This window comes from Macaca fascicularis, chromosome 8 (genome assembly GCF_037993035.2).
Source record: "Macaca fascicularis isolate 582-1 chromosome 8, T2T-MFA8v1.1".
Taxonomy (NCBI): Eukaryota; Metazoa; Chordata; class Mammalia; order Primates; family Cercopithecidae; genus Macaca; species Macaca fascicularis.
Genome location: NC_088382.1, coordinates 15,185,683 through 15,192,126, shown reverse-complemented (window position 1 = coordinate 15,192,126; position 6,444 = coordinate 15,185,683). Strand labels below are relative to the sequence as shown.

Genomic DNA, 6,444 nt, shown 5'->3' with positions numbered 1-6,444 from the left:
CACTGTCTTCAGGACCCACAGGGGCCCTGGCAGAAATATCAGGAACCCGGTCTCCAGTGCTAAGGCCAAGCCTCCCCCACCCTCCCAGCTCCTCACGCACGCCCGTGCAAGCTAATATAGATTCCACTTTAACTAGTGTCACCTGTGTAAGTGCCCAGCTGTGAAATGGTTAGTCTTGCCCACACAGACCCCGGGAATAAACTCACAGGCCATGGACCACTCCACAAGCAATGAGTGACCACCTGCTCGGGAACCTCCATGGCCCAACAGAGCCCTCCAGTGCCTCCCTATGGGCTCAGGAACCAGCAGCCGGGGTCTGCAGCGCCAGAGGGCCCTGGATAAAAAAGACAGCTCCCATATCAGGAGGCACCCGCCCACGGTTGGGTTCCCGGTACTTTAAATAGCCCAGGTGGACAAGCCGCGCCGCGTGCAACTCCATCACCAGAATAACGACTGCACGTGGCGAGTGCATGGGTGGCCACCCCTCAGCCCAGCTGGCCGCACTAAGCACATCACCGCCGTGACACCCAATCAGACTCAGCTGCTGGCACAGTCCAGGCATCGGCCCCCCAAGAACATTCTGGATCACAATTCACAGTAGTGATTGCAATCAGGGCCACACGTGGCTGAATGTATTTACAAGAGGACGCCGCAGCCAATCTGGCTGGACTGAGAGCATTTCCCACTGTACATTCTTACAACATCATTTTATTTGCACTTTATTAAATTTTTATGGGTTTTTTCTGCCTATCTACTTTATGGGAGTGTTTCTTGTTCTTATGACTGCAGTAATACTGCGAGCTACAACTATCAATGTGTAAAATTAAACATTTCACAAGCAAGCAGCCAGAGGTACCTAACCTGGAGGCCTCTTTTCTTCTCTGAGCCAAACCTACATTGGACTCAAAGAAAACGGCACACGGGCCGGGCGCGGTGGCTCACGCCTGCAATCCCAGCACTTTGGGAGGCCGAGGCGGGCGGATCACAAGGTCAGGAGATCGAGACCACGGTGAAACCCCGTCTCTACTAAAAATACAAAAAATTAGCTGGGCGCGGTTGTGGGCGCCTGTAGTCCCAGCTACTCGGGAGGCTGAGGCAGGAGAATGGTGTGAACCCGGGAGGCGGAGCTTGCAGTGAGCCGAGATCACGCCACTGCACTCCAGCCTGGGCGACAGAGCGAGACTCCGTCTCAAAAAAAAAAAAAAAAAAAAACGGCACACGGAGAGCGGCTGGATCTCCAGTGCCCATTCCTAGGGGGCCTCCTGGGGAGCAGATATGGAGGAAGAAGCCCTGGGCTACTGCACTGTCCTACTAAAGAAAAGTGCATTTGGGTAAACGTAAGCACCAGACTTAAGAGATTAAGCAAACCATGAAAAGAAACCACTAACCACAGCTTCTCCAAAACAGAACTAAACTCCCTTTAGTTTGAATTGGAAAAGCAGAAGTGATGATCAGGATACAAAAAAAAAATGACAAAGTATGTGAACACAGGAGAATAAACAAGGGCCACTGTCTCTTCCTGTGTCAGTGGGAGCCTTGCATCGAAGCTGGATTTAGAAGGTTGTTACTTTGGACTGAAAGTTATCCCCAACCCTAGTTAGTAAGCAAGTGGAGCAGAACGCTTCAATTATTTCAAGGTTTAGTGGTAAAGCTCTGCAACCCTCAAAACCATTTTAATCGGTGTGAATTTTAAAGTGACTCAATCTGTTGGCTGGAGTATCTAATGGCTTAACCACGGGATCATGTTGGAAAATTATTCCAATTGCTTTTGTTTTCCTACTGAAGATGGATTTGAACATTCTCGCAGTTTGCAGTTGGCTGGTTCTGATGTTTGGTCCTGAGGAGGCCCAAGTACCCAGAGAGGAAGAATCTGAAACCTCAAGACACTCGAGTGCTGTCTGGGGAGATGGAGACCCCAACCCCAGGGCCACTGATGGACTCAGCATGGGTGCAGGGCCGCCTGACGCAAGGGCCACATATTTGCCGCTTACAAAACAACATAAGCACACACCCTCAGGTGTGCACACATGCTCTGTACACGCTCACGTCTGTCCATGCCAATACCAGCACACACCCCCAGGTGTGCACACATGTTCTGTACATGCTCACGTCTGTCCGTGCCAACAACAGCACACACAACCCCCGGGTGTGCACACACGCTCTGTACACATCTGTCCCCGCCAACACCAGCACACACCCCCAGGGGTGCACACACGCTCTGTACATGCTCACATCTGTCCATGCCAACAACAGCACACACCCCCGAGGGGTGCACACACGCTCTGTACACATCTGTCCCCACCAACACCAGCACACACCCCCAGGGGTGCACACACGCTCTGCACATACTCATGTCTGTCCCTGCAGCCTGAGTCAAACAGTCACAGAGAGGCAGAAGAGGAGGAGGAAGGACGCGATGGGCACTGAGGTCCTGGGCCGGTTCCCCTCCCTACCTCAGGAGAGACGCCTCATGTGATCCTGCCGTCACCCACCCTTCCGCCTCCATCCTCTGTCCTCCCACATGGATCGGGAGGACGCCCACTGCACAGAGCTGTGATGAGCATGAACAGAAGATGGCAGGAGCTCATGCCAAGGTGCTGAGCACAGGGTCTATAGAGTGCTTCTTTCTGCTGTGGCTGACATCCTCAAACAAGAGGCTGACATGGCTTCCAGAGAGAACGTCACTCGCTGAGAAACTGAAACGTGTGACCTAGGAGCCTGTGAAGGTCTAAGAACAAACCAACAAACCAAACAGTTTTGTTTGTTTTTCAAACACCATAGCCTGTTTTTTTCTTTCTTTTTTTTTTTTTTTTTTTTTTTAATGCTCTACCTTGGGTATCATTTAGTTTAATTTCAAAGTAAGTCCAATAAATACACAAAATCACAGGACTGAGCATGGAGCATTGTTTCACTTCATGTCCTCCAGCCTTTAGGACACATTAAGGAAAGACATGATTCCAGGATTCCCATTAGAAAGACTGCCCTGAGGCACCTGCTGGGACAGGCAAATTGCAGCTGTTGATGCTGCCCCCAAGCTGCTTGGATGAAGAAGAAGATTCCGGAGGTCTCTTCTCTTCTGTCCCTCACCCAGAAGAGAAGGTAAGGGGAGAAAGGTGAGAGAAGACAGGAAGAAGGAGGAGGGAGGGAGGGAGAGAGGAGGGGAGAGGTAGGGAGATGGGGGGGCGCAGGGGGAGAGAGGAGGGGGAGGGAGGGAGAGGGGAGGGGGGAGGGAGGAAGAGAGGAAGGGAGAGGGAGGGAGGAGGGGCATGTTCCATCCACCAAGACAGCTGCACTGCAGAGAGAATGGAGGGTGTGTTGCCTCTCAGGACAGCAAGTTCATGCTGTTTATAACTGTTAGCATAAACAGTGACCAGCTGAGGACAGACTTGGCTTCCATGGAATTCACAGATTCCAGTCATTAAAAATCCCTTCTGAGTTTTCATCTGGAAAACTTTGCAAATGTATTTAGGGACAAGAGGCAGAAGATGAAGCCAACACAATTGGGCTCAAACCGCCGTCCTTTTCCTTCTCTCTGCATCCAGGACCCGCCCTGAGCCCCTGAGTGTGAGGACCCGGAGCTGCCCAGCCCAAGGGCGCGGCCCCTGACCAGAGGAGGGAGCTGCACAGGGGGGACCCCAGCACGTGGATGGCAGGATCTGTGCTATCTCAGTCCCAGGGTCCCAAGCAGAGAAGGTCTGGGGTTCCCAGCTGAAGCTTTGCTGTCTCCTCTGTCACCAAAGTCCAGAAGGACTGAGTGGGACCAACGCCGGACCTGCCGGTTCCTCAGTGGCTGCCAATGTGGCCCTCAGGTTGCGGGTGAGACCCTCTAGGGGAGCCCAGACAGCAGCGAGAATCACAGGCAGGAGTGCTCCAGGGGCCCCAAAACACAAGTGCAGCCTGAGGAAGGCAGTGCCCGCTCACATCCCCGTCCAGGCTTGTGTGCCACACTCGAGAGGCACACGGCACCAGAATATGGTGCTTTAAGTGGCTTTGTGGGGTGTAGGAACACAAAGTGGGGCCTCGAGTGGCTCAGAAGTCACTCCCACCAGCCCGCGGGGACCCGGGCGGCCCCTCTGGACGTGGCTGGCGTCTCTCCAGGGCAGGCTCCAAAGTCCCGCGGAGGAGGTGAGCGTAGGTCTTGCTCTGACCTGAGGAAGGCCCCTGACAAGTATCCTGAACATGCAGCCACACAGCTGACTGACTCATCTGAAGGGACCTGCTGAGCCATGAGCCAGGGATGGCTGGAGAGAACTCAACTAACACACGATCCCTGCCCAGGCGCCCACGTGGGGCTCCCACGAGAAAACTACGGAAGCTGTGAAGACGGAGGTGTGCATGGGGCTGGGAGAACCCAGGGAGGAACCGCAATGGGGACAGGGAGGGACAGAGGGCTGGGCCCCACAAGCAAACGAGGGAGGCCCTCAGTGCCATGAAGACCCCCTGCACCCACCGCTGCAGGCCTGGCTGGCAGCACGACCTTGCCTGCGGGGGCCCAGGAGCACGTGTGTTTGGCAGGAGCTGCCCTCCTGGAGCCGCACTATGGGTACCATCATTTTACAGGCAGGTACCTGATATCAATGATGACAATCAACCATGCCACCCTGAATTACAGCCATGTCCTCAGCGGGTCACTATTTACGCTGACAATTACAAAGAGCTTGAACTCGCTGTTCCAAGAGGCAACAAGCCCTTCATTATCACGGCAGCAAGCCTCTGTGCGGCCCTCCGCCTCCGCCGCTTCCCGTCGGGGCAACCTGAAGTCCCATGACGGTGACTCAGAGCCAGCCCAGTAGCTTCAGTGCAGGAAAAATCACAAAATCTCAAACACATCCTAAACATGGGCAGCTGGTAGGAGCTGATTCCTAAATTAAACCTGTTCGGAGGCTTTCTGGGCTAGCACAGCTCTGATCACAGGCTTGCGCTTTCTGCTCCCTGTGAAGGGCTGGGCTCTGCCATTCTGCAGGCTCCGCTAGGTGGAGTCCGCCCTGTGGCCTCGGTGGCCTGTGCCAGACAGTGTGACCGTCGCCCGCAGTGAACACTCGGCACAGCAGAGCAGGCTTGGGGAAGAACAGAAAGTGACCTCTAAGCCTGCAGAAGACGCTAAGCCACGCATGGCCTCACGCGCACTGTGTGTCAACCACGGCCTAAGCAGGAAACAGTTCTTAATAGTTCCAGTAAATGCAAAGGCCGCCCTGGAAAACTGCGCGAACCTTTCTGACTCACAGGTGGAGAGCCACTGCCTGACACACAAAGGTAAAGAATTAACCTGAAACTGCATATTATAAAACTTATTTTGAAATGATGGTACTTAATTTAAAAGACTCCCAAAGAATACTGCATTAGAAAGTGACAGAGTGAAACTGTGAGGCTGACCACAGGAGTCCCTGGAAATTTCACCAAATGTTGTGTCAAAACTGGGAAACAGAAGAACCGCACCTGACGAAACATTCGATTAATCACTCGAGTCCTCCCCACATACGAAGCTATGTTAAAAAGTGTTCCCAGAAGGTAAAGTGAGCAGGAGGGCTGTGAACACATAAAGAAAGAGCCACTTCATCCACGGACCACAACAAAAGAAACGCTAACGAGTGCCGACGACACGCTGGAGTCCAGGACTCCGGGCGCAGCTGTGAAGGTGACACTCAGGGTCCCACTGTCCAGATGGGAAGCCAGGGTGGAAACACCAGGGAGCCTGTCTCAGGGTGCAGAGCCAGTGAACGGTGGTTCATACTGGGCCAATCCCAGCTGCCAGGCTTTGGGGCTCCTGGGAACAGAATCCTGTTGACTTCACTCTGGGGTGCGAGAGGTGGCAGCATCCCCCAAAGGCACCTGGAGAAGTGGTGTTACCCTCCATCCCCTGTCCCCTGCGCTACCCTCCGTCACCTGTCCCCAGGTTGCTCACCATCCTCCTCACCTCCAGGCCCCTCTTCCTGTCCTCCCTCATTTTCCTGTTCACCCAGAGCACGTCACATGACTCTTCCCTTTTCAAGAGGCTCAGCTGCACCCAGAGGCATTCCAGCCTATTCGGGACGGGACACACACCCTGAGGAAATGCCAGCACAGGGCCAGAAGGGCCTGAGACCCTCTCACTGTTGCCCAGGAAGGATGAAACAGCCCACGGTCATGCTGCTTGTCAGGCAGGATGAAAACTTCTGTTTCCAAAATGTTCTTTTCACTAGAACTGTTCAGACCATTCGTGAACCAATCAGTTAAATACCAACAAGGGCTATTCCCACTTATTCTCTGGCTACAGTTTTCCACCCATCAGCAACCACACTCCTAGGACTTATCCCTAACGAAGTATCAGCTCCTTTTACCTTTTAGGAAAACCTCTTTCTCTCCAGCTTTGTCTTCCTTCCACAAAAGGTGCCTCTGACTGCCTCACTCGCCGTACCAGCATTTCACTTGGCTACAGAGGAAAATCTGCATGGGGCTCAGAGGTGG

General features: G+C 53.6%; 1 pseudogene; it reads right to left on the bottom strand.

The window, feature by feature from the left end:
- Positions 1-295: 295 nt before the first annotated feature.
- LOC135964501 (uncharacterized) lies at positions 296-4,553 on the bottom strand (annotated as a pseudogene).
- Between the last annotated feature and the right edge of the window lie 1,891 nt (positions 4,554-6,444).